This window comes from Meles meles, chromosome 1 (genome assembly GCF_922984935.1).
Source record: "Meles meles chromosome 1, mMelMel3.1 paternal haplotype, whole genome shotgun sequence".
NCBI lineage: Eukaryota > Metazoa > Chordata > Mammalia > Carnivora > Mustelidae > Meles > Meles meles.
The window spans coordinates 95,334,493-95,344,898 of record NC_060066.1 but is presented as its reverse complement, the minus strand read 5'-3'; the positions used below and the strand labels follow the sequence as shown (position 1 = coordinate 95,344,898).

Sequence of the window (10,406 nt, the reverse complement as noted above, 5' to 3'; positions counted from 1 at the left end):
TTCTTTTCTCGCTCTCAACTTAGTCATCAGGCAAAGAAGATGATGCCAGTATTTGGACAGAGTTCAGATTGCAGAAAACCCAAACAGCAGTATACCACCTTTGCTTCAGGAAAGTGAAAGGAAGGCAGGCCAATGATCGCCTCCAAGTCTTCCTACTCAAGAAAGAGGCTTATAGCAGTACATTTGTGGTGTCTACACTGTATCAGGCCATAAGCAATTGGGGAGGGCATGCCAGGCCATGCGTGTGCTTTCTACATCATCTCCTTTTCTTTGGGACTATATGCAAATTCTTGTCACTTGGGTCTCACTGATATTTGATTACCATCTCCGCAGCTCAAGAACACCTCCACACTCTTCATGGTCCAGGCAACTCTGCACTTGCCTGACCCTGCAAGTGAGTGCCCCCTTCAATTTACAACTATTGCCAAGGCAACCATTAGCCCCGCCTGCTTCAGGACCCTCTGAATGCCCACAGGCTGAAAACACAGATAAGCATAGGTCTTACTTGGTCTGTTTTCCTTCACCACGGGCCACTAACCTGAGCTCCCTGTTGTTCAATCCCTGAAAAATACTGTTTTCATTGATTTCATCAATGAAGCCAGGGTCCTTTCATAACTTTTATTGAGATTTTTAGTTCTGTAAGGCAGGAGTGTGAATCTCGTTTTTGTTCTTCCATTGTGCCCAGAGTGAAAATCCCCTAAACCCTCTCAAACATTGAAATAAATGACTCACAGATTTGTCAAGTGATGTTTAAAAATATATATATATATATAAAATCAATAAAAAACTGACCAATCATTAAGCAAGATAAATTGTTCAAACTCACCCCCGTTCAGTAATGAGAATTTCTGTCCTAAATATATTTAAATATATACTTTTTTACCTTTTAGAACTGTTAGAGGATATGTGTTGTTTTAAGCAATATATATATATGAAAGACATAATTCTGTTTTATAATGTTATTTAATGTAGATGTTACAAAAATAATAACAAATATTTTTACATTCTTTTATGATTTCAGGCAATATTTACATATGTTGTTTGTGCAATTCTAATGTAAAACCTGTGAGATATATATGGAATCACTAGACCAAGAAGATCCATGTCTTAATTCCAAATCATCATTAGACTAAATAAATGCAGTATATTTAAATAGTTCTAAAGTCCTTCTGGCTTAAGTTACTACATATTATAGAAGCTGCAAATCAGCCTCTTAGGCTGAAAGAGGAAACTGAAAATTTGCATTTAAATAATACTTGGGTTTGTCCCTTATCTAAACATAAATTTAAATGCAGGGTATGGAAGTAGATGGGATTTTATAGGGAAAACCAAAAAGAGTCATTGCCCACCACCTTGATTCATCTTTTCCAATTTTTCTAGGTTAGAAAAGCATAATAAAACATAATAAAAATAATGAGCTTTTAATTAGATACTTACTCTATGATCAGCCCTGTACTAAGTGCCTATTATAGAAGTTAATCTTCACATCAACGCATGTGGTAGGTACAATTACTAACCACTTTTACAGCTGCACAAACCCAAACTGAGGGAAATTAAGCATCTAGCTCAAGTGTATGTAGTTAATGAGTGGCTGAGGCTACACGTGATCCAACTTGAAATTCTGACTTTAAACCTCACACTCTTCATCATAATTATATCACTACCTCATAAAAGAAAGCCTGTTTATGCTCTCATCATGTTGGGACAAAGGTTCTTAACTTTTCTTTGCCATATTCCTGCTTCTTTCAAGTGTCATAGGCTTTATTATAAAACGTGTATATTACCCACACGATGTTAGGTAGACTTTACAATTATCTCATGTAAAACTTGGCAACACGTGAAAGAAGCATAGCCAAACCAAATACACAAAGAGGCGTATCACAGATTTGAAAAGATTAAAGTGACTTTTGGTTCCAGAAATTTCCAAGACTATGCCAATCCCCAAACCCTCAGGTCTTAAAGTCCCTACAACATCCAATAACATGTAATGACTTTTCACATGCATCTACAATAGTAGGAGTCTAGCAAAATAGCCAGGTGCCAGAAATAAAAAGTGGTAAACTAGATCATAGATTTCTATCAGGATATCAAATAAACATGGGCTGCTGGCTCTCTCTTCCACAGTCGAACCTAAAGAGACAAAAGACAGAAAGAGAAGAGGATTTGTGGAATTAAAAAAAAAAAAGAAAAGAAAAAAAGGCTGACGTCGGTCAGGACTCGTGTGTGGATGGACACCTGCAACCTGGGCACAAGACCACCAAAGGCAGCTTCAGAGGAAAATTTGGAAGAAAGCTCTAAACAATACTCTGGCCTCTTCCTGAGTTGTCTTGGGGCGATCATTGCTTCCCCCTTTTAGGACAGAATTACCCATGAAGACAGACTATTCTGCATGTAGTAATAATCAGGGCAGGGCGAAGCCCCAGAATCAGTGGCCAGGGGGCGCCTTGGTGGTTCAGTAGGTTAAACATCTTCCTTGGCCTCAGGTCATGATCCCAGGGTCCTAGGATCAAGCCCTCTGATGGTCCTTGATTAGCGGGGAGCCTGCTTCTCCCTCTCCCTCTCCTTCTGCCTGCTGCTCCATCTACTTGTGCTCTATCAAATAAATAAACAAAATATTTTTTTAAATATTTAAAAATTTTAAAAAATATATTTTAAAATTTATAAATTCATATAATTTATAAATTTATAAACTATAAATTTATAAAAATTTTTAAAATATTAAAAAAAATCAGTGGCCAGCTACATCAGGCATTTATTACTCCAGGCTCTCTCTCCAAACCTCTTAGGAGGGATGGAGGACCTAGAGGACCACTGTCTCTTTCTATCCTTTTTTCTAATGCAGTATCTGTGGTGTGGTCACGCATGGTAATGGCCAAACAGTAGTTCTCTGGTGCATGGGTCTCCCTGCCTGAGACTCATCCCCCCTCTCACTGTAAACTCTCTGGGAGGGACTACAGATCAGAACTGGCCTCCTGCCCTTTCCCGGGGAACTTTGCCAGACAGAACAGATGATGTATGCACCCAAACTTGATTTCAGGAACTCCAATATTTAAACACCAGATGAATACAAACAGTATAAAACAAAGACGGCAAACTGAACTACATACAATACGCCAAGCAGAATTCTGAGGAATTACAGTAAGTGATTATAGATATAGATAAGATAATAAAGAAATTCACAATATGAAGTTGAGAACATGAGGAGCCTGCATGTAAGCTAGCGCTGCTGAGGTGGATGTGTTGGGGTCTGTTATCAAAGGAACGAGACTGAGACAAAGTGAAAGTTTTGCAAAGCCTTATTCTATGCCAAGCATTAGAGGTTAGACTGACTGGCCAGGGCAATGAAACTGAGACAAAGTGAAAGTTATGTGAAGCTTTATTCTATGCCAAATATTAGAAGTCAGCCTGACTGGCCAGGGCTGCCTCCGAAGAGAGCAACCCCCTACCGATCTCACAGGCTGGTTTTATAGGGCATAACCGCAGACCCAAGGTATGTGGCTTCTATTGTTAAGGCGTTTACTCCCGGAATCAATACCAGGAACCATACCAGGAACTACTGGGGCGTTTATTCCCAGAGTGAAGTCCGTGGATTAAACAACAATATGGCTACCTAGGCAATATGGAGTTGCTCTGGCTAAGCAGGCCCTAATAGTTAAACAGGTTTTAACATTAAATTGGCCCTAACAGATGGAGAATTATTACATGAGGAAACAGCTGGAGAGGCACCTGGTGGCTCTGACTGTTGAGCATCCCACTCTTGATTTTGCCTCAGATCATGGTCTCAGGGTCATGAGATCGAGCCCTGCATTGGGGTGTGTTGAGCATGGAAACTGCTTAAGATTCTCTCTTTCTCTCTCTCTCCCCCTCTGCCCCTCCTCCCTCTCATGCTCTCTCTCTCTAAAGAAAAAACAGAAAAGAAAGAAATAAAATGGCTGCCAGTCAATACTCAGATGCACACCAAAATACTTAGTTACTCTTCCTACGATACTCAGCACTTCAGTGATCTGTAAAAAGTTTGTTCATTGACTTAAATAGAATGTTCTCTTTCTGAGCAGTGTGAAAAAGAGTTACCCTTGAAAATTTTCAAAAATGGTTACCTATATCCTCTACATTGGGGGAGAAACTCCAGGCTGAGAAGTCAACATAAAACTGCTCTTTTAGGGATGCCTGGGTGCCTCAATCAGTTAAGCGACTGCCTTTGGCTCAGGTCATGATCTCAGGGTCTGGGGATCGAGCCCACGCTGTCCTCCTCTGCCGGGAGTCTGCTTTTTCCCCCTCTGTCTGTGATCTGGCTCACTCTCTCTCAAATAAATAAATAAATAATCTTTAAAAAATAAATAAATAAAAAACTTCTCTTTCACCAGTAACATTCCTGGAAAGCCTGGCAGAAGAAAATGCAAATCTGCTCCTGTAATGCAGACTTCCTGCCTAACAGACAAACCCATCCTGAAGATACAGCGTACAATAAAACATGGTGATGCACTTGAACAAACAGGAACCATGAGTGAGGCAGCAGGCTTAGCACTCCAACAGCTTGCTTTACAGAAGCAAACTGAAAGATTGTTTTAAAAACTATGTTGAGGGGTGCATGGGTGGCTCACTGGGTTAAGCCTCTACCTTTGGCTCAGGTCATGACCTCAGGGTCCTGGGATCCAGCATCTCCCCCCCCACAATCGGACTCTCTGCTCATCAGGGAGCCTGCTTCCCCTCCTCTCTCTCTTCCTGCCTCTCTGCCTACTTGTGACCTCTGTCAAATAAATAAATACATAAATAAATAAATAAATAAATAAATCGATCTTTTTAAAAAGATAAAATAAATAAAATAAAAACTATGTTGAAAGCAACAGAAGGCTTGAAACCTGAGAAAAGAATAGAAGTGTTCAAAAGGAACATTTTAAAGAATGCCAGGGATAAAACATATAGCTACCAAAATTAAAAATGAAATTGACTTATTAATAGCAATTAATATCATTAGCAATAGCTATGAAGTTAATAAAATGACCCCTAAACCCAGGGATTTATTAGGATGAAATTGGGACAGAAAGTTGGAGACAGAAGGAAGAGTATCTATATAACTAGAGTTGGGGAGGAAGACACTGGAAATGATTGAGGAAAACAATACATTTGGAAAGAGAATGACAATTTTCAAAAATTACTAGAAAACCCTTAGATTCCAGAAACACAAGAAGTTTTAAGATTTGAAAATATTCAGTTAGAATATGGTACAAATGATAAAGGAAAAAAATATTAAGGAAGGCAGAGGGAAAAGACAGAAACAACTACAGTTTACCCTTGAACACAGGTTTAAATTGCACAAGTCCACTGATATATGGATTTCTCTTCAGATAAATACAGTACTATAAATGCATTTTCTCTTCTTTATGATATTCCTAATAACATTTTCTTTTCTCTGGATTACTTTATTATAAGAATACAGTATATAATAGACATAACATATGAAATATGTGTTAAATGACTGTTTATGTTGTTGGGAAGGCTTCTGATCAACACTGAACTATTAGTAGTTAAATCTGGGAGGGAGTCAAAATTTACACACAGATATTTGACTGTGGGCGGGGTCAGCGACCCTGACCCCACACTGTTCAATGGCCAACTATTCCAGCTAGTTCTCCACAGCTTTAGGAGGGGGTTTTAAACTGCTGAGGGAAAATACCTCACAGATGGATCTCTTCATCTGTATTAGTTTGCTAGGGCTGCCATAACAAAATGCCAGCCTGGGAGACTTAAACCTCTCTCTGTCACTGTGTCTCAAGCTTGCCTATGTCTGAGACAGTTTAAAAGAGGATCGTTAACTAGTTTACTCATTCGGCAAACATTTTATTGCCATCAGAGACCAGCTACTACTAGGTATAAGTGGTACAAAGATAAATAATACAAGCTACAGTTTTGTGGAGATCACCAATTTAAAAGGGATTAGAAAGCTCCTGGGTGGCTCAGTAGGTTAAGTGTCTGCCTTTGGCTTACGTCATGATCTCAGAGTCCTGGAATCCAGCTCCACACTGGGCACCCTGCTTAGCAGGGAGCCTGTTTCTCCCTCTGTCTGCAGCTCTCCCTGGTTGTGGGCTTGAGTGCACACTGTCTTTCTCTCTCTGACAAATAAAATCTTATAAATAAATAAATATAAATAAATAATAAATAAATAAATGGTGCTAGAAAGGCATTCTTTTTCCCTCCATGCATTTCACTCCCCCATATAGACTAGGAATTCTAAATCTCCTCCCTCCAGCACACAGAAGAAACACCTGGGCATCTGTTAAAATGCAAATGTTAGTTCTGCATTTCTTTTCTTTCTTTTTTTTTTTTAAGATTCTATGTATTTATTTATTTATTTGTCAGAAGAAGGAGAGAGAGAGAGCACACAAGCAGGCAGAGAGGCAGAGAGAGAAGCAGGCTCCCTGCCGAGCAAGGAACCCAATGCAGGACTCGATCCTAAGACCCCAGGATCATGACCTGAGCCAAAGGCAGAAGCTCAACCCACTGAGCCACCCAGGTGTTCCTATTCTGCATTTCTAATAAGCTCTCAGAAGACACAGAACTGTTTCTGTTGGTCTTTGGACCATACTTTGAATGAAAAGGTCTTTTTTCAAGCCACCATGTATTTCTTTGCTATTGTGGTATTCTGATTCAAGCATTATGAAGTGCTTTACTTTAGGAATGTAGTTACAAATGTTCTATTTGACAAAATGATAGTTCTGCTCTGTTTCCTTTGTAAAATTATGCCTGTCAACCTTACTCTATCCAGCTGAATTAGCACAATCTATGTCACTTAACTAAACTGGCATTTTCTGTAAATTATCCTCTTAGATAACACAGTGGAAATGATGGTTTTTGCTTCTGAGTACCTTGCATCTTCCTAATTATATTGCAGGTCCATGCAAGAATGAGTGCCATTTCAATGGTAGGATGAAACCAGAAGAATGCCAGGCATGTACCAAAACCCTGGAAAGAAAAAAACTTTTGCAAAAATTACGTTTCTTTCAGTTGTTCTGTCTTTTCTCAACAGCCTCCCTTCCAGACTTTTCCCCATCTCTCTCTCTAGGACCCTCTGGGAAGGAAATGTAGTTTCTCTAATTCTTGTTCGAATTGTTACTCACTTAAGACCATCTTACTGTGCCAAACCAGAATATTTTCAGCTGTCCTTGCATCTAGATTTAGAGTATTCTAGAATTAGATTTCCCCTACACATTTTTTATTATTTGCTTCCAGATGAAACCATTTAATAACAAATTTCACTTATGACTCAAATTTTTACTTTAAAGTTTAGTCCATGTATTCCATAGTATGGAAGATTAAGAGTTATAAAGTTATAAAGATGCTTTCAAAAGTAAGCTAAGGGTCACCCAGGTGGCTCAGTCAGTTAAGTGTCCCGCTCTTGATTTCAGCTCAAGTCATGATCTCAGGGTAATGAGATTAAGCGCTAGGTCAGGCTCTGTGCTGAGCTGGAGTCTGCTTTTCTCCCTCTGCCTTTCCCCACCCAAGCTCATGCATCTATGCTCTCTCTCAAATAAATACATAAATCTTAAAAAAAAAAAAAGTAGCCTAAGTAATTAAACTGGAACGTACCAATTTCCCACAGGATGAATATGTCTTCCACAAAAGCATTGTAATTTTCTTTCTGTCTCCATTTCTCTTAGTCAGGTATTCTGTGTGACTATAGGATATATATGTGTATATACACACATATATATATGTGTGTACACACACATATATATATACATATATATGATACAGTGATAATACATGCACAGGAATAAAAGGCAAAGGAGGATCGAGAAAGGGGATATGTGAAGATAAATAGTTGCTCCAGCATATAGAAATGAAGGAATTGAACAAGGTATGTCTCACCTAGGGAAGACGCTTTCAAACAAAAGGGAAGAGTTGAGATTAATGCAAGATTAATGCAGATTAATGCAAGAGAGTTGATGAAACATAGTGACTCTAGTTTATAGTAACTCATAGATAATTAAGACTTTAAAAAGAAAATTTTGATTTTCAACCCAGTTAAGTTGCTGTATATGACAGGTTAATGCAGAAAAAAGCAAGATTAAACACTATAGTATAGATGTTAAAAATCACTTTTTGTAGCTTTTGTTAAATAAGATAATTTTTCTTGCGTTCTTAACTCAGGACTAGGTATAAAGTAAGTACTCAATAAATATTAGCTATTTTTTATAACCAGCTAAATGGTTTTCTTCTATATTTTTCTGTACTTAGAATTTGGTGCTTTTAGATTTATTTTTATTTAGAAATTAATCTTAATATTTAAGTGGCATTGATGGAATCAGACCATACAATTCCTATGTGATTCTTAGATTTCTATATACAAATTTTTCATCTGTCTCAAAAAAAGAAAAGATCCCATTAATCACCTCATAGCCTGGTAAGAAGAGCTAAATGTAAGAAGAGCAAGAACTAACCTCTTGGAGTTGTCACCAAAAACGTTGTTGTCATTGGACATGTAGAGTTGGGCAAGTCTATCGCTACTGGTCCTCTGATCTATATTGAAAAATTTGAGAAGGAGGCTGCTGAGATGGGAAAGGTCTCCTTCAATGATGCCTGGGGTTGGATAAACTGAAAGTGAATGTGAATGTGGTATCACCATTGATATCTCCCTGTGGAAATTCGAGAACAGCAAGTATTATGTGACCATCATTGATGTCCCAGGACACAGAGACTTTATCAAAAATATGAGTACAGGCATATCTCAGGCTGACTGTGCTGTCCTGATTGTTGCTGCTGGTGTTGGTGAATTTGAAGGCAATATCTCCAAGAATGGGCAGACCTGTGAACATGTCCTTCTGGTTTACACACTGGGTGTAAACCACCTAATTGCTGATGTCAACAAAATGGGTTCCATTGAGCCATCCTACAGCCAGGAGAGATACGAGAAAATCATTAAGGAAGTTAACACTTACATTAAGAAAATTGGCTACAACCCCAACACAGTAGTATTTGTGCCAATTTCTGGTTGGAATGGTGACAACATGCTGGAGCCAAATGCTAACATGCCTTGGTTCAAGGGATGAACCCATAAAGATGGGAATGCCCATGGAACCACATTGCCTGAAGCTCTGGATTGCATTCTGCCACCAACTCGTTCAACTGACAAGCCCTTGCCACCAACTCATTCAACGGACAAGTCCTTGCATCTGCCTCTCCAAGACCTCTACAAAATTGGTGGTATTGGAACTCTCTGTGGGCCGAGTGGAGACAGATGCTCTTAAACCTGGCATGGTGGTCACCTTTGCTCCAGTTAATATTACAACTGAAGTCAAGTCTGTTGAAATGCACCATGAAGCTCTGAGTGAGGCTCTTCCTGGGGACAATGTGGGCTTCAATGTCAAGAACATATCTGTCGGGGCACCTGGGTGGCTCAGTGGGTTAAAGCCTCTGCCTTCGACCCAGATCATGATCCCAGGGTCCTGGGATCTAGCCCCACATTGCTCTGCGGGGAGCCTCTGCTCTCTGCTCTGCGGGGAGCCTGCTTCCTACTCTCTCTGCATGCCTCTCTGCCTACTTGTGATCTCTGTCTGTCAAATGAATAAATAATATCTTAAAAAAAAAAAAGAACATATCTGTCAAAGATGTTTGTTGTGGGAATGTGGTTGATGACAGCAAAAATGACCCACCAATGGAAGCAGCTGGCTTCACGGCTCAGGTGATTATCCTGAACCATCCGGGCCAAATCAGTGCTGGATACACACCTGTGCTGGATTGCTTGCAAGTTTGCTGAGCTGAAAGAGAAAATAGATCAACGTTCTGGAAAAAAACTGGAAGATGATCCCAAGTTCTTGAAATCTGGTGATGCTGCCATTGTTAATATGGTTCCTGGCAAGCCTGTGTGTGTTGAGAGCTTCTCTGACTATCCTCCTCTGGGCCATTTTGCTGTTCATAACATGAGACAGATGGTTGCCATGGGTGTCATCAAAGCAGGGGACAAGAAGGCAGCTGGAGCTGGCAAGGTCACCAAGTCTTCCCAGAAAGCTCAGAAGGCTAAGTGAATAATATCCCCAATACCTGCCACCCCAGTCTTAATCAGTGGTGGAAGAACAGTCTCAGAACTATTTGTGTCGATTGGCCATTTAAGTTTAATAGTAAAAGACTGGCTAATGATTACAGTACCTGGCCAAACCTTCAGAAGGAAAGGAGAATGTTTTGTGGACCATTTGTGTGCATACGGGGGGAGCAGTTTTGAGTTACTAGTTTTTAAAATCAATATTTTTAAATGGAAACAACTTGACCAAAAATCTGTCACAGAATTTTGAGACCCATTAGCACAAAAGTTTAATGAGGAAAAAAAAATAGAATGAGAAGGACATTTCTCTTTGTTAATAACACACCATTGGTCACTCAAAACAACTTCACTGACTGCCATATGTGCAATC

General features: G+C 39.4%; 1 pseudogene; it reads left to right on the top strand.

The window, feature by feature from the left end:
- The first annotated feature begins 8,536 nt into the window (after positions 1-8,536).
- Positions 8,537-10,033, top strand: LOC123941024 (annotated as a pseudogene).
- Positions 10,034-10,406: the final 373 nt, after the last annotated feature.